The sequence below is a fragment of the Pelobates fuscus genome, chromosome 1 (assembly GCF_036172605.1).
Source record: "Pelobates fuscus isolate aPelFus1 chromosome 1, aPelFus1.pri, whole genome shotgun sequence".
Classification (NCBI taxonomy): Eukaryota; Metazoa; Chordata; class Amphibia; order Anura; family Pelobatidae; genus Pelobates; species Pelobates fuscus.
In genome coordinates, this window is record NC_086317.1 from 38,578,049 (window position 1) to 38,596,722 (window position 18,674).

Below are 18,674 nucleotides of genomic sequence, written 5' to 3' on the forward strand. Positions count from 1 at the left end.
TTGTGCAACCGCAGACATTTAGCATTTCAGTCCAATTACTAAAATGTCCTTAATAGGCCAAAGTAGTTGCACTGAAACATTGATTACATGTAAATGTACGTCTGCTTAAAATAAAGGTGCTCTTTTGATTATTTTGAAGCCCTATATGCGTTCTTTCGTTGGAGTAAGAGTTTTCAATTTCGAGTTATTTTTTCACCCTCTATATCAGCACACTATGCTGGTGCGACGCATTATTGGGCTGGTATAGAATTTTTTTCCATGGCTGCTTTTAGTTCCCAGTCCGGCCCTGATCACAGTTGGAAAGCTTAAACTACTTCTCTCCACACACATAACGTGAACGAATAGAAGGAACATTGTTCAGGTTCTGCTGGTGAAAAGGTGGAAAAGGGGGACATTTAGACACTCTAGCACTCAGGTAGCCAGAGCTTGTTTCAATTCCAACGCTACATTTTAGTTATATCGCCATTACAGGAGTGTGAACCATTCTGGTTGGGCCAAGTGTTATATATATTTATAAATATTTATGTTTGTGTTAATTTCTATTAACTTGAATGACGCCTGCAGTGGTTGTCTTTGGTAATAATAACTAGCCTGTATTGCATATGGTTTAGGTGCAGTGCTTTCACACATTGTCCCTGAATGTTCTTCATGCCCTGTGTCTTCTGCGTCCAGATCTCTAACTCCAGCTTAGAAAAATGATGCATCAGATTAATAGACAAGCTCTAGCAATAATCTGAGCTGTGAAGAAATTCCACAGTTATTTTTTTTTGGAGATCTTTTACTCTGACCCCAGAATCAAAAACTACTACTGTCCATTTCACATCCTCAAAAGGGCATTTCAAGCTAAACAGTGGCTCGACTTCAACGATATGCACTTACAGCTACTCAACTAAATATACACGACGCAGTGACCATAAGAACTTGGATATATTTTCAATACAGACAATGGTATATCATATGGAAACAAATAATATAAACTCTTCTTTGGCATTTTATTCAAAATTCCAAGGGGATTGTTACTTATACATGCTCTGATTCTAGGATACAGGATGTTGTTTTTTATTCAATGTGGGTGGCCTAAAGCAGTTTGCCCAGAATGTCAGCCATATTTGACAAGGAGGAATGGAAATTGTGCATGACCCAAGCTATCTTTTCTGGGGTTCACGAGAAACAATGCCTACTTTGCTGCAAACATAGTTACATAGGCTGACGAAAATACTTGCATTCATCAAGTTCAGCCTTTCTCATATCTGTTTTTACTGTTGATCCAAAAAAAGGGCAAAACTGCGCTTTGCAATTTTACAACAAACTAGGAAAAAATTCATTCTTGACCCCAGAATGGCAGTCAGATCTCTCCTTGGATAAAGAAGCTGTTACCCCACATATTAAAAATTATAACCTTGAATATTATATTTTTGCAAGTATTGGTCCAGCTGCTGTTTAAACATTTGAACGGACTCTTAATAAAACCACTTCTTCAGGCTAAATTTCCACATCCTTATTGTTTTTACTGAAAAAAAAAACACCTTTCCTTTGCCTTAGACTAAATCTCTTTTCTTCCAGTCTAAATGAGTGAACGTGTATCCTATCTATAGTCCTGTTTGTAAATAGATTTCCAGACACTGGTTTGTATTGCCCCCGAATATATTTGTATAATGCTATCAAATCCCCTCTGATGCACCGTTTTTATAAACTAAACCGATTTGAAAAACTTTAGCACTACAGTTACTACACAGCTCCCATCAGGGAGACCTAATGCGCATGCGTGGCAATGGCTGCGCGTGCGCATTAGACCTCCCCATAGGAAAGCATTATGCAATGCTTTCCTATGGGGATTCCGGCGACGCTGGAGGTCCTTATGCATAGCGTGAGGACGTCCAGCGTTATTTAAAGCACTTTTCATGTTCTAAAAAGCTGGAAGTCCCTCTAGTGGCTGTCTGATAGACAGCCACTAGACAGCCACTAGAGGAGGACTTAACACTGCAAGGTAATTATTGCAGTTTATAAAACCTGCAATAATTACACTTGCAGGGTTAAGGGTGATGGGAGTTGGCACCCAGACCACTAAAATGGGCAGAAGTGGTCCGGGTGCCTGGAGTATCCCTTTAAGTAGTTGTGGATGCTAATTCTAATTGGCCATAAGTGATAAGAATGTCAAGTACTACAGTGGAACAAACCATTTTTGTACATTTGAGCATGTTTGCAAGATTTTGACTGCCTAAAACATTGGTTTCAGACAATGTTCCAAAATTCATATCACAGGAATTTGAGATTGTTCTGACAGCTCCATATCTTCCAGCCTCTAATAGATAGGCTGAACGACAAACTTTGAAAAAGCATTTAATTGTCTATCACAACTATCGTAACACACATGCTACAACTGGCTTGTCACCTGCTGTGTTAATGTTTGAAGGCGCCTGAGAACTCCTCTTGATAAAGTTTGGACAGAACCTCCTAAACAGGAATGGAACATATTCATGATAGAGTATGGATTAGAAACTACTATGGGCAGCATAGATGAATACCAGCCATTAAAATACAAGGCATGGGCAAGAGAGTTTTTCAATAGTCTAACTATAAGCGGGTGGCATTTAGCACTTTGCCCCAGAATAGAAACTGCTCTTGCCTTAATAAATCTCATTAATCGCTACACAGATGATATCAATTAAATATTATGGTTGGCTCGTTATATGAGTTTTGAGCATTAGAACAATGCCAGCTTTATAAAATAATAATATAATCACCATTTAGCTTTTAGTACGGGCTTAGTATTAATAACATTTAGCCGTCAGTACAATTATAAAGCTACTCCACGTTCTAGGAAGATTAAATATCGTCTGGTTCTGAACGTAACTAAGCGTTGCGTTATCAATATCAGTTCATTTTATAAAATGTGGCAAAGCTTTTCTTTAATTAAAGCAGCAAACTGATATCAGCTTTGTTCATTTCATACAGAGTAGCAGCAATTAAACCTTTAATTGAAAGGTATAGGCAATAGCAGTTTATTATTAAAAAATGCAGTTAAAACCATGGGCTTCTTTGTGATACAATTATACCATATAATTAGGCTATTGCAGAAACTGCCATTAATCTCTTCTATAGAAAAAGTATGAAATATCCAAAGTTCTTTATAACTACATACTTGAATATATTGCTGGGGTTTTCAATCTGAAGCCCTTGCTATTGAGTAGGAAGAGCTGTTTGAGGGTAGATTGGTTATTGATGGGTTTTCTCTTATTTCTACTGACATCAGAAGTTTGCATTCTCTTGGATAATGATATATGTCTGAAATAAGTATAATGAGGTCCCAATAGTACAGGTGCCTTATATTGATATATGCGGCTCCCAGAATCAAGGATTTTTGGCTACAGAGACAAAGACGCATTTTGTTTTCTGTTGAGCTGGAGAGGAAGGGATGTTGTCACTGACAATCTCCCAGGGAACAAGTGGGGCAGTGGTGGGGCAGTGGTTTCTCCAGCTGCTGGAGAAAAATTAAGTAAAGTTATTTTTTTACATTTGGGGGTGTCTGTCATCTAGCATAAACAGATATACCCTAAATATTAAACCCAAATGTTGACTTTTGTCCGCCTGTGCCTCGTTATGATAGCACTAGCTCACAAGTTTACATGTGCACCTGATTTTCTCTATTGCTCTGAGCCAATGAGCATAGTACTACATGACCCCGCTTAGTTCAATAGAGGTAACTAGAAGCTGGATATGCACCTGCTGGAGCCAGACAGAACCCAGACAAGTCATCAAATGCTAAAATTACCCTGGGATGGTGCCAGGGCACTTCTGTTAGTGATATAGTGATATATATATATAAGATGCCAAAATTAAAGATGCCAAAATACCAGAGTATTGCAGTATGCAATGATACCTTTTTTATTGGACTAACAATATATTTCAAAGACAAGCTTTCAAGAGTTTTCCTCTCTTCCTCAGGTCTGAAGCAATACTGATCCATCTGATAGAGTTCAACATTTAAAACTAACACTTAACGTCAGTTGTTTTAAGTGTTAAACTCTACCAGATGTATTATTATTTCTTCAGACCTGAGGAAGAGAGGAAAACTATTGAAAGCTTGTCTTTGAAATAATATGTTAGTCCAATAATAAAGGTATCATTGCATACTGCAATACTCTGGTATTTTGGCGTCTTGTCTGCTTGACTAATACGGCTATTCCCTCTACCCCTGGCTAGGTACCTCCGCTAATAACAGCTTCCTAGCTGGAACAGGGGACAAACCTCAGTAGACATGTGCAATTCGGCCAAATTTCAGCAATTTGGACATTTGGATGCTTCCGAATGTCTGAAATGCCGAAGTGCCGAATTTTCAAAGTGCACAATTTTGGAAGTGCTAAACCGAAGTGAAGTGCTGAATTGCAGAAGTCCTGAATTGCTGAATTTCGGAAGTGCCGAACCAAACTGAATTGCCGAAGTGCCGAATTTCAGAAGTGCCGAAGTGCTTCAGATTTCTGAAAAGTGGCAAAACAGGAGAGAGAGGGAAAATTAACGGAATGATGATGGGAATCTAACCCTACCCCTACCTCTAACCCGACCCCTACCACCACCCCTAACCCTTACCCCAACCTTCCCCTAAGCCTACCCCTAACCATAACTATACCCTCAACCCTAACCCTTACTCCAACCTTCCTCTAAACCTAAACCCACCCCTTGCCCTAACCCTAGTAAGGTTAGGGTTAGAGGTAGGGATAGGGTTAGGGGTAGGGTTAGAGGTAGGGTTAGGGTTGGGGTAGGCTTAGGGGAAGGGCTAGGGTTAGGGATAGGGATAGAGGGTTATGGGGTAGGGTTAGGGTTAGGGAATTGCCGGTCTTGAATTTCCGTAGTGCTGAAGTCCCAAAGTGCCGAAGTCCCAAAGGAACTCATTACCATTCAGAGAAACTGCTATGTTTATAATAGGGTTAAGCCAGCCTCTAGTGGCTGTCTCATTGACAGCCTCTAGAGGCGCTTCTGCGATTCTCACTGTGAAAATCACAGTGAGAAGACGCCAGCGTCCATAGGAAAGCATTAGGAAAGCATGCGTCCATAGGAAAGCATGCGCATTCAGCCTGTGACGGAAGAAGAGGGAGGAGAGGAGGAGGAGAGCTCCCCGCCTGGCGCTGGAAAAAGAGGTAAGTTTAACCCCTTCCTCTCCATCCAGCCCGGCGGGAGGGGGACCCTGAGGGTGGGGGCACCCTCAGGGCACTGTAGTGCCAGGAAAACAAGTATGTTTTCCTGGCACTATAGTGGTCCTTTAATAGGGTAAGAACAATTGTCAATTTAGCAATTATCAGTTTTGTAATTTTATACACCTGGGCTTTCTTTTCAATTTTCCAGTGTGTCTAGGGGTTTCCCTTCCCCTCCTAGGGCACCCCGGAGGTATCACTCCTTTTTTGGTGTGTGCATTCCTCACAACTTGTACTATAATGTTGTTGCAGTGAACATAGTACAATCATTATTCCTTATGGATTACCATAACTTCAAAGTGCTTCCAGGCACTCAGGGCATATCCCCTCCATGGGTGCATTGATAATGCAAAATATACACTTGTGATTCTGGATGACAGCCCTTGCACTCTCATCCAATCGATCGTCCCCATTTCTACATGTACAGCGAAAATGTTTTAAATATTATTGAAAGTGTAGGCTTACCTGTGACTCTGCATTATTACATTTAAATAAATCCAAGTGCAGTGATCTTGTAAATGATTACAGTGGTAAAACAATGTATGCAACCTTAGCAGGTGACACCAGAGGGGTTTAGAAGAGCAGATAATACTAAACTGCTTCTTAAAGGGACACTCCAGGCACCAAAACTACTTCAGCTAAATGAATGAGTGAAGCCGGCCCTGCAGGCAACTTCGGGGTTAAACCGTTTAAGAACGGCTTAACTGATTGTGATAAGAGTGCCTCCTGACACCATAACAACTTCCTTTAGATGAAGTTATTTTGGAACCTGGAGTGTCCCTTTAATAAGCAACTGCCCTGTTTGCTGCTGTTAACTTGCCTGAATTTAAGCTGCACATGCAGGGGGCATGGCCAATGGTGACATTACATATGTTTGTAGGCAGACTTGTTTTGGAATGAAGTTTTAAATCTAGAGTGGTGAGCTATGACTTTAAATTATATTAATGATAAAGTAAGTGTTTAAAACAGATTGTATTTTGTATTTTCCTGATACATTGCATATATTATTTTAGGACTTTTTTTGACACATTAGCTAGATAGATGCTTAGCATATTGAGAGTTTAGAATGAATAACCTGAGCTTAATTTCCCATTCGTTAGCTTTCCCACCTTCATAGCGCATCAGGTAATGAGATACCCAGTCAGTGCAGCCCATGATGGGATCCCAAGTTTAAAGACAGTACGATTGGTGTCGGCAGAGCTCCATTACTCCTAGTAATTTGAGATTAATTCAGTGTGAGCATGATCGGACATGCTGTACAACCACTGGCTGTGGCGGGGGGGATGGGATGCTTTGCTCTGTGATATATTCAATTATAGCATGGTCTTATATCTGTACGTAATTGCTATAGTTAACAGACTAAAGGAAGTCAGGAGCAATTGCACCTCCAGGCAAAGAACATGGTTTTGGTGCTTGCAATCAGGAGTGGTTCTGGGGGTTGTGGGTATCTTTATATTTGTGTGTAAGGTTGGTATTTGAAAGAGGTGTGCTTGAGTCTAGTATTGGCATTTGTATGCAGCTGTGCATTTGTGTGTAGTATTGGCGCTTGAATGCAGTGGCCTGTTTTCTGTAGTGCTTGTGTTTGATTGCAGTAGTGTTTTTGTATGTATTGTTTGCATATGTTTTTTTTTAGTTTGTATGTAGTATGTGTGTTTAAATGCAGTGTTGTGTTTCTAGCATTGACATTTGAATGCTGATCAGAATGCACTTCCACACGTATATGCACACACACACACACACACACACACACACACACACAGATACACACTGACCGATAGATACAAACACACAGACATACAATGTCACAATTTACATGTTTCTAGCCACCCTCCTATTTCCATACCTTTTGGGTGCAGGAGGGTGGCTTCCCTGGGGTCCAGTGGGAACTGTCTGCAGGACGTGGTATTGGGCTGGTTAAGGCTTATAATAGCCTGAGGTTCCAGGCTTCTCAGTCCATCTCCCTCTCCTTCTCTCCACCCAGTTCTCTAAAAAATGGGAGGAAGTAACTTGAATTAACTTCCTCCCAGCACTGTGGCCACAGGGGAACTCATAATCTCACAGGAGCCCTGAAGGCTGCAGGGCCCATCACGTGACCTTATGTGTTAGGAACACTATATGGAAAGGGATCCATTTATGGAAGGGCACACTGTGTGGAAGGGCATCATCAATTAATGGGTGGGCACACTGAAGGGTTATATATTTTCCCTAACGCTTCTATTTTCCAACTTAGAAGCATGCTTGCGCCCATTAATAGGCTTTTGTTTCTACAGACAATACCATTTTTTTCTTTTTGCCTCATTGCAATAAAATAATCTGGCTTAATGTCCCCTCATGTGATTGGGATCCGGATCTGCCCCTGCTTGGAATACCCCGTTAAAATGTTACATTTCTTTCTTAGTCACCTGGGTTCACATACAAGCGAGAACACAGGGTAATGTTTTTGTGTTTGCAACGAATACGCCATTCAGTTCCAACACTTGCAAAGATATATATGTACAAAAAAATGACTTTTAAAAGTCTCTAGAAATGTCTGGTTTTATTTACAAGGGATTAAAGATCTAATCACAGGAAAGCTTTTAAAACTATGTACATTTAAGTAGGCTCTTTATCATTGCAGCGCTAATGTGCTTGAACATTCACAATTCATAGCTCAGGGAGAGAAATGTAATATCTTGTCCTAATGATATATATTTACCCTTCAACTTCATTATGTATTCCCTTTAAATTAATGCTTATTGGAAAAAATGGTTATTATGTTCATTTTCTGTCTCTAAGAATATTCATTACACCTTACCTCTCATTGTAAAAATCTATGGTCGTATTCATGTAGACAATTTGTACAAAATTTTAGCAGCTCATTTTAAGTCACTGAACTTTAAAAAAATACAAATAACATGTTCCTTTATTTTATAGAGGACACATTTATTTAGAAGGAATATTCAGAGCCAAATTTGACAGTAGACACGGTACACTGTTGCCTACAGTTTCATATCTGTCTGTCGATCTACTTCTTGACCTACCTACAGGTGTGAATTGGAACAAAACTAACATGACTACAAATATCTCCGATCTCATCCTCTTGATCAAAAAAGTTCTCCTAATAGAAAAAAAACACTTGCCATACACAGGACCGGACTGCCATTTAAATGATTTTCCCCTTGGACTGTGTCAGTTCGAGTGGATTAAGGAGGGAGGTGCTGGGGGTTGGTGCGGCCGCATTTAGGCTGACGGTGATGGAGGGAGAACTATCAATTTCCTTTCCCAATTCTCAGAAATTCTGTGCCCACGCCCCATCCCCACACTCAAGCCCCTGCATGCAAGAAGGAAGAGGCAAAACAATTTACTCAGTGCCAGGTAAGCTTCAGTTAATGTCAGTGATTTTTTTGTGTGTGAATCTGCTAGTGAGCAAGCTAGTATGTTTGTATGTCAGTAAGCTTGTCTGTAGTAAACATGTGTGTGTGTGTCAGTGAGTGTGACAAAACTAGCCACTTTAAACTGTATTTTCAGAAATGTGTGTGTATTGCTTTAAGAACCAAGTGTACGTCTGCACTATGTATTCATGCAAACAATAGCGTTCGTATGCTGGCGGCATGAAAACCGCCAGCATTCATACAATAGTTTCACGAACAGTGAATTTCAACACTGTTCGTGAAACGAACCAAACTGCCGAATGGAGACCACACACAGGAGGCCGTGTGGCTCCCATTAAGGATTGCAACATTGTTGCAATCGGTAATTAGAAGGATGCAGGGTGGCCATCGTTCTGCTACCGACCACACGGCGGTCGGCCATCTTGGATCCTTTGTTAGCCCAGCGGTATTTGGTCGTTGAGCGCCTGGAACTAAAATCGGCTACTCGACGGCACGAATACCGCTGGACTTCCAAGCCGTTCGGGAGCCCCGGCCGTTCTGTAATGTGGTTCCCTAAAGTCAATCGGTAGTTTGAAGGTAACTTCAACGTAATGTTTGTTTCGTGCAGCGTTCGGTTATTTAGGCTGGGATCTGAGCGGTACTCTCACGAAATGTGCGCTCAGGTCCCAGCTATCAACCGAACGTCCATTCGTCTAAATATACAGAATTTTATAAAAGTTATGTATTTTTATGTAAAATGTCAGTTCTGCTGCACGGAGGGATAATCCACTTAACTGTATATTCTAGTGGGAGTGTCCCTCTCGTGCAGCAGTGCATGATGGGATAAAGGTCCAGGTTATTAAGTCCCCATGTAGTCCCCTACTGTACAACCCCTGTAAGGTCAGTACCTTGCATGGGGAATCCCATAAATACTGTGACCTGTGAATAAAAGCTCAGTTGACTCCCAACCCATGTGTCGTCTGTGTCGTCTAGTTCTTGGGAAGGAAGGATTCATACAACGCTACCGGGATTATGGTATGCTGTATTTATTTGCCTGGATTATTTTATGCTGTTCCTGTCTACCAGCGGATAGATAGATTATACTACCTCACCGCATTTCTGAAGTGAACATGTGTCAGTCAGCTTGTCTGTAGTGAGCATGTGTGTCAATGAGCTTGTCTGTAGTGAGCTTGTATGTGTCAGTTACCTTGTCTGTAGTGAGCTTGTATGTGTGTCAGTGAGCTTGTCTGTAGTGAGCTTGTCTGTCAATGAGCATGTGTGTGTGTCGGTGAACTTGTCTGTATTGACCATGTGTGTGTGTCAGTAAGCTTGTCTGTAGTGAGCATGTATGTGTCAGTGTCTGTAGTGAGCATATGTGTATGCCAGTGAACTGGTCTGTAGTGAGCTTGTGTATATGTATATGTACACACACTACATGGCAAAATGACTTAGGGGGCTGGCATAAATTTTTTCCAGGACTGCTTTGTATGTCCAGTCTGACCCTGGACATAAAACCGCATTTGTGTTAATAATAATTAAATTAAATTATATATAAATAATTAAATCTATTTATCGATTACCACATACAATTAGGGCAAAAAGTGTAAATATAACTATTTAAGGAAAGCGAAAAAAAATCAAAATGAGTGAGTATTCTAAGAAAATTTATTGAATTGCAGTTTATTAGTACCTGCTACAATGAGTGGGGTGGGTCGGAGAGTGCGTTAATCCATCTGCAACCAGAGCACAGTGACATAACCTTTATTTAGTGATATTTCTCCTTCACAGAGGTCCACTGTCTTGTCACCACCCTTCCCTGACACTCCCCGGAACCCACCTGGCCCAGACCCCAGACTTTCTATGCTGGGAGGTGTTTCATTTTTGTTCCTGACGGAATAACTTGTTTTGCAGTAACTATTTGGGAATCATTCACTAAACACTGGATTGTGTCAACTGATATTCAAGTTGTAAGATTTTGGTTAAAACAGCCAAGCTGTGAGTATAGCCAAATTGGATTTTATTTTTCAAAATACACATTTTTTTTTTCCTTTTTATTTCTTACAAGTCAGTATTTCACGAAGAAATCGCGTTGTGTTAACTTTAGGTGCACACACATTTCTTGGGTTAAAACCCTTACAGGCCATGATAAACATTTAAAACATGTACATGAATCTCTTTTATCATTTCGCCATCCACAGCAAAACACACCTCATCTAATTGCACATACACAACTTGTAGCGTAATTATTTTGTATTTATAGGTGGCCCCAAAGGAGCGTGGAGGTATGAATTTTCTGTGCCCTGTACACAGTTTGCACAAGAAATCAGACAGGTCAGGTTTCAAAGACTACACCTTACTAACTTCAGACCCACCTTTTATTCCACATTAAGGTACACTTTTATACTTTATTTTAATAATAGCAAATAGCAATTTAATTTGTGCATTTTTGTTTTCCAGAAGTGTTGAAATGTTGCAGTGATGTCTAGTTTCTTGTGATATGAAGCAATTCTCCTCTGTTTTTGATTACATTAGATCAATTTGAAAAAGAACATTGAGTTACTAACTAAGACAGGTACTGAATAAATTATATAATGCCATTATCAACAACATTTAAATCCAAAGCAGATTGTACTTTTGTTTGATTTGTATATGACCTTACTATTAAACTGCTAAGAATTGCAAAGTATGTCTCTACACTCTGTATTTAAACACACCAGGTGCCAATATTAAGCAGAGCTCTGTAATTAGAATTTCACACTTACATGAAGGAAAAGATTGCAGATTTCTCAAAATATATGTTAGCTGCTACGATGACATTCATATCACACAGTCTATAAACAAGTGCAACTATTTTACAAAAAAATAAATAAAATATTAGAATTTATCATGTTTATTATCTGAATGATATTTTAACTTGTTTTGAGCTGGCTCCTGAAATTCCAAAAATATTTATCAGAATTTAGAATTTTACTGCAGCTACAGGGATGAATGATGGATATAACTGGGGATTCAATGCCCAAACAAATTGTAGATTATGCTAGCTTTAGTGTACCTATAATCTTAATTTTATTAATGACAGGAGGCGAGTATTTGCTTAAGTCTCTCTTTACTAGAACTCCACAGCAGCACAGAAAAAACAACCAATCAGAAAAAAGTTAGGTACTATAAAACTCCCCTCCCCATGCATCATTTCCTCTTTCAAGCTGAGACAAAACAGAATAAAAGGCAGAAAACATAATGGGGAAGAAACAAAGTCCTAGATACGATGAATACAACGATGTCCACCACCCGAGAAGAACTGCCAAACCAGATAGTGTTGATGGACTGTAAACTGAAACGAGAGAAAAACAGAATCGACAGGTTGATTATCCAATGAAAGGTACTCTGAATAAACATGTAGGCACCCAATGTAGCAACCAAAATTACCTAAAATGAAGATATCCCAACCCTACTTATGAAAGAAAAGACATAAGAGCATGCAACAGGTAGCAGAGACAACAAGCAGAGTTGCATACGTACCTGATCAAACCAAACTATAAACATAGAACAAGGGAGGGATAAAAATGGGTGGGAAATACTCGCCTCCTGTCATTAATAAAATTAAGATTATAGGTACACTAAAGCTAGCATAATCTACAATTTTATAACATGACAGGAGGCTTCGTATTTGCTGTTTCAACGCTCAGATCACCAATCCAACGCTGGTTGTGTCGCTGGTACCTATTCCAGGAGATAGCAAAGTAATCCTAATTGTACTTACCAACTGCGAAAAAACGACAGTAGACGAATCAATGAAGATGTCAGCCGATGAAGCATCTCAACACACAGAAAAAACACCATCTGCTGATAGATCCAACAAACTAGTGTTGTCACCTGCTTCCTAGCGGTTGGTACCTGAGCTTGCAACTGACCTATCAGCTATTTTCCTGTAGTTGTAAAATAACGAAGGCCTTTTGCGTATGCAAGGCCGCGAGAAGAAACTGCCACCAAGACGCAATATAACCGAGTATGATCCTTCATTCTCTCCTGGTCTACCTGGTGAGATGTCTCATCCGAGGATAAATCTGTAGTGCCTGCGGGAGTGTAGTCAACTAGCCATATCCTAAGTGATTCCGGCATTCCAAATGGACTGTGTAATCCTCGGACTCTGTAGAGAAAAGATTCCAAAAGGACGTCTAGTCATGGTTCCGAACTGAACTCATGTGGAGGAACAGTGGTCGACTATTTTCTGGAATAGTGAATCCCAGAAATATTCAAAGGGATGGAGAGTGCAACCGGAGTGCAGATTTCCATCCAGGTATGTCCTCGCCTAAGAGTGAAAGGTGTCTGTGTAGGAGTCGGGGTACCCCAGGTACTCTCGCAAGGTCTCGTAGGTCTCCTCGACGGTAGTTGAAGAGTAGGTTAGCGTGAATCAAAAAGGCAGAATGGCTCCCGCGAGGGGTAAATAGCTAATAGACGGAGGACCCACCAACTCCGAATCCTGTTCACCAGGTATGCGTTCCGAGGAGATGGGGCTGTCCTGCCCCCTTCTCCCGAGATCGTAATGAGCAGGGAACTCAAGCCAACCGGGATGTCCGGTCTCACCATGTGAACCATGTGTACGGTTACCCAGAGACCGGATAACTGGCCCTCCTTAATCTTGGTACCCGAGCAAGGCAGTGTCCTTTCGCTCCATGAAGGTTTCCGTAGCTCCTGTCATCTTGATATGGGAGAAACGGTCTGTGCGGTTGGTCCGCAATAGCCTGGATATCCAAAACAGAAAGCAGATTTACGATTTATAAGGTGTAGAGAAAACCAAACACCTGCACTCTCGTAATACCTGAAGCCATCCGTTAGCCGTACTATCTTCAGTAGTGTGTGTATCTAAGTGATCCGGACCCAGTAGAGCCCTCACCGGAGATAGAATAGAGGGATCCAGACTAAAGATTATATCTTGTATGACTAGGCAGTCCTCTATAACGAAATCAGTAGTACGGGCGTCAGATCCAATTGAATGCAGGAGGGACGCCCCTCTATGTAGTCACCGATGTCTTGCACAGGTACAAGCCTGTGTGGTGAGCGAATGGCCGGCCCTGTAGAGTGACGAGCGTATGAGAGAGCCGCGTTCTCATCTAATGTGATCGACTAACGTGACCGCGCCCGGCCGATAGCCTGAGCGGGCCGCGCCTGTTAACAACCAAACAGTAGGGTTTACATCCGTGATCGGTTCCTTCTATGAGAACGCGTCCTCCAAACATGTACTCTGTATCCAGCCCAGTATTCGGCCGAGGTTGAGGGAGGGCTGTGTCCCTCAATAACAAATCAGTGTCCGTCCTGTATCTGAGAGGGTTCGCTCTCTGTTCCTGAAAATAAAGTATTCTTGAATCGGGATGAAGGAGGGCCGCACCCTCCTGTGGTCCAAACTAGAGTCCCTAGAGACTCAGGGTGACCAATTGCAGGAACACCCAATACCAATATCAGTATAAGGCTGATGGAAATCCACGGAAGAAAACAACAATGGAAAGGAAAAAACTACCAACTGTCCGCCCGGATCCCGTGCGCGCGCGCGGGGTCCAGGACGACCGTTGGTAGCCGGAGGAAAGCTGGAGACGTTCTCCGCAATCCACAAGCGCCCGGGAGGTCGGGGGAGGTCAAGTCAGGCCTCTCGACGACCCGAGCGAAAGGAAAAGGAAGTTACGAAAACGAAAAATTTAACGTAGATAAGAGAAAATACATAAATTCGAGAACAGATAGAAGGGAAAATAGCAGGCCGGAAGGTAAGACCCACTGAACCGAGCCAGGAGCTAATCTAACGTGGGAAGTAACTACCGATACCTCTAAGGATACCGGGGAGCAGATACGGAGGTAGATGTAAAGGTAAGGAAAAAAACACTGCATTCTCCTTAGGTGTCTGAGCACCGATCCTTGCCTGTGCGAAGTCTTCCTTGGAGATGTATAACCGGGTGCCTTATAAAAAACCTTGCCCTTCAGGCATGAGGTTCCGGGCCTTCACCCTACCCACCATATTCAGATGGCCGTATACTGGTTTCCTCTTGGATAGATTGGCAAAGGTGCCTGTCTGGACACCTGCCTATTTCCATGTCACTGGTGGGCACCGGCATTTCCCCAGTGATATTCCCCCAGGTCTGCGGCCTAGCCGGGGTTCGGCACCCAGACATAACCGGCCGTCTTAATAGGTACCGACATTCTTAATAGGCACAGACATAGCCGGCCGCACTTGCATAGCAGGTCGTACTTATGGGCACAGACATAGCAGGCCGATCTTATGGGCACAGACATAGCAGGCCAGTCTTATGGGCCCAGACAAAAGCAGGCCGTTCTTATGGGCACAGACAATAGCAGGCCGTTCTTATGGGCACAGACAATAGCAGGCCGTTCTTATGGGCACAGACAATAGCAGGCTGTTCTTATGGGCACAGATAATAGCAGGCCGTTCTTATGGGCACAGACAATAGCAGGCCGTTCTTATGGGCACAGACAATAGCAGGCCGTTCTTATGGGCACAGACATAGCAGGCCATTCTTATGGGTACAGACATAGCAGGCCGTTCTTATGGGCACAGACGTAGCAGGCCGTTCTTATGGGCACAGACATAACAGGCCGGTCTTATGGGCACAGACATAGCAGGCCATTCTTATGGGCACAGACATAGCAGGCCATTCTTATGGGCACAGACATAGCAGGCCGTTCTTATGGGCACAGACATAGCAGGCCGTTCTTATGGGCACAGACATAGCAGGCCGAACCTGGTTGTGTATTATTGTTATATTATGATAACATGTTATTCAAAATAGCGCCCTCCGATTCCGTAGCGCGTTACAATGGGTATTGAATGAGTAATGGGGACCTCCTAGTTCCAGTGGAGGTCCCTAAGAATAGCAGATTCTGAGAGCATCCTGACACAGGAACTCTAGACTCCAACCCATTAGGCAGTGTAATGCCATGTGAATAAACCTGAACCGGGACTGGCAGTCCCTAGATGCCCAGCAGGCAAATAGTGGTATTCAGTCTGTATAGGGTATAAGTGGAAGTTGTTCCAGAGGCTATCATGTCCATGAATGTAAGATACACTGAGCAATACTCTCCTTAAACTGTGAATTGGTATGCCCGTGTTCACACAGATCTGTTGGAAATTCCTTATCGTATAATAGACTACCCTCATCATACCACCTGAAGGGTATTGTAACCATGGGCACTTCCAGGAGTAGGGCCAACGATAGCCAACCCAATGAATTCCCCCGGGAATCTGATAAAAATGTATGGCATCAGCGAGACTGGTCTCCCATACTAGTTTGAGTCAGAGCCAGGTCTGTAAGTGAGAGATATATGCCATGGACAGAGAAATCATACCAGAGGAGTCTCAAGAGACCTCCAGCCGGACAGAAAAAATATATATACTGAGAAGGAGATGAATCCTAGAGCTAACTGGCACTGTAAACACCCTGTACAGAATCAGTGTAACAGAGTTCATATACCTGTAACTCACAATAACCTGCAATATATCCCATCAGGCACTCACAAAACCTGTTAATATACACTGACAGTAAAAAGCTCACAGCGATCCGTGACATAACCTGTCAGCAAAACTCACATCAACCTGCGATATACACAGTCAACAGAAACACGCAGTAATCTGTGATATACACTGACAACAAAAACCCACAGTAAACCACGATACACACTGTCGGCAAAAACTCACAGAATCTGTGGTATCACAGTCAGCAAGGCAAACCAACATGTCATGTACGCTGTCAGTAGAACCAATATGTGATATACACAGTCAGTAAAACTAATGTGTGCTATACACTGTCAGAAGACTAATATGTGTTACACACTGTCAGAAAAACTAATATGAGTTATACACTGTCAGTAAAACTAATGTGCTATACACTGTCAGCAAAGCTAATGTGTGTTATACACTGTCAGTAAAATAAATATGTGTAATACACTGTCAGAAAACTAATATGTGTTATACACTGTCCGTTATACACTGTCTATGTGATGTACACTGTGGGAAAACTAATTATGGGATACACATAGTCAGTGAAAAAACCACAGCAAGAACAGAATCTGTGTCAATAAAATTCACAGCAGATATGAAAAATATATAACACTAAAAAGGCTCAGACTACTATATATATCCGACATGAAAATGCCCTAAGACACACAGAAGCTGTGGGATACACGCTGGAAATAAATAGCACATAGGAAAAGGGGATAGTACCCTGCCTTCCGGCAAAAACTGGAGGGAATCCGCCGGGGAAAAGGCAGGGCAACAATAGCCGCGATCCGACCACCGTGGGTGGAGGAGGGGTCGCGAGTAAGTGCGTTCTCCTCCACCCGGTCGGCCGCCTGCGGCTCTGTGAAGAAGTTGAGCGCGGCGGTCGACCACGTGGCGGACGGGGCGGCCACGAGAGTGAGCGGAGCGGCCGCCGGGTACTCGCGTCCGACCGCGAGTACCTCGGTCGCCGGTATGAAACTAGGGGGTCGGGAAATCAGGAGGCAGCCAGAGGCTAGTCTCCTGAAACCCCTATACCGCGCAGGCAGCCCGCGGAAAATGGCGGGCAAAGAGAGTGGGCAGCAAGGGGAGGGGGGGGGGGGAAGGCATGGCGAAACAGAGAAAAAAAACCCCCAAGACTCCCCTAAAACTACCCCCTGAAAGGGAAAGAATCCCTAAGAAGACAGGGGAAGCAAATGCAAGGCAAGTAGTAAAAAGGTATAAGCAAAAGTAACACGAAATATAACCAAAAAATATAGGAGTACAGAACACAAGATACTAGATAAAGGTACAAATAACAAATAAGAAAATATACTGAGATATCAAAATAAATCCCAATAAGTCATAAAACAACCCAAAACCACCCACTATAAGCAGGAGGCCGTGGTACTCTGACCTGTACTGGTGCGGAGCAGCAAAGAAAGAGGAAATGATGCATGGGGAGGGGAGTTTTATAGTACCTAACTTTTTTCTGATTGGTTGTTTTTTCTGTGCTGCTGTGGAGTTCTAGTAAAGAGAGACTTAAGCAAATACGAAGCCTCCTGTCATGTTATAAAATTAAGTCTTATGGGTTAGTAATTAGAATTTGAACTATAGCAATTTAAAAGCTGATTGGCAAAATTTTGGCAAACATAGATCAGAATTTTTTTTCCATGTAAGCTATAGTTACCACTTAGGTTCTTTTAGTCTAAATTTAAATGTACTACAGTTTAGTGAATAAGTCAATATTTTTGGGCCAAAATAGTCGAACTGAAAACTCAACTGACTTGGATTTTCTTTAATTTGTTTTTTTTTTCTTTTCACAACCTTAATTATATACAAGGTGTGCCCAATAGTAGGGTGGTTATTGAAATGTGAAATAAAGCAGAAGAGACGTTTGTGCCACTACATCATATAAGGGGAATTAAGATTTGTTAAAGGGACACTGTAGGCACCCAGACCACTACAGCTAATTAAAGTGGTCTGGGTGCTGGGTCCCATTTGCACTTAGTGCTGCGATGTAAAACATTGCAGTTCCAGAGGACTGAAATGTTTACATTGCAGCTCTAAGTCTGCCAGCTACTGAAGGGCTTCTGGAATCCAAACAGACTTTTGGTCCATTATCTGATGCTTGACGTCCTCATGGACCTCCTGCCTCAGATTTTCCCCATAGGAAAGCATTAGGTCTCCCCGGCCGGCTGACATCGGTGGGGGAAGAGCATGGGCGGAGTCTGACCCAGCAGCGAGGGACATCGGCGGTGGATTCAGGTAAGTGGCTGAAGGGGTTTTAAGCCCTTCATCCCCGCAGGAGGGAGGTCATGAAGGAGGGGGGCACTCCAGGAGCCTATAGTGCCAGGAAAATGGCTTTGTTTTCCTGGCACTATAGGATCCTTTTAATATAAATGAAAGAAAATGGATATAAATATATCACAAAAACAACAGGAAACTATTTACTTACTTACTCCACCATGGCAGTAGATGTGCTACAAGTTCTCGGTTTCGGCTGCAATGTTTCTCCAATTCTGAAAATTCGACAAAATAGCAAAACTGCACTCAAAAGAACTTAATGGAAAAAAAAGTTCTCTGGAAAACAAATATCCTTGTAGTGCGGATGTATTACAATATTGTGAGCATAGCATGCCCACCATAACAAGCAGC

The 18,674-nt window shown here is 42.2% G+C and overlaps 1 protein-coding gene across 1 annotated transcript in view; it reads left to right on the forward strand.

The window, feature by feature from the left end:
- Positions 1 to 10,859: 10,859 nt before the first annotated feature.
- LOC134602755 (claudin-8-like) overlaps positions 10,860 to 18,674 on the forward strand; it is a 55,715-nt gene continuing 47,900 nt past the window's right edge. Inside the window, exon 1 of the mRNA XM_063448063.1 lies at positions 10,860 to 10,929. The gene's annotated coding sequence lies outside the window, so the exon portion shown is untranslated. The remainder of the gene's footprint in view (positions 10,930 to 18,674) is intronic.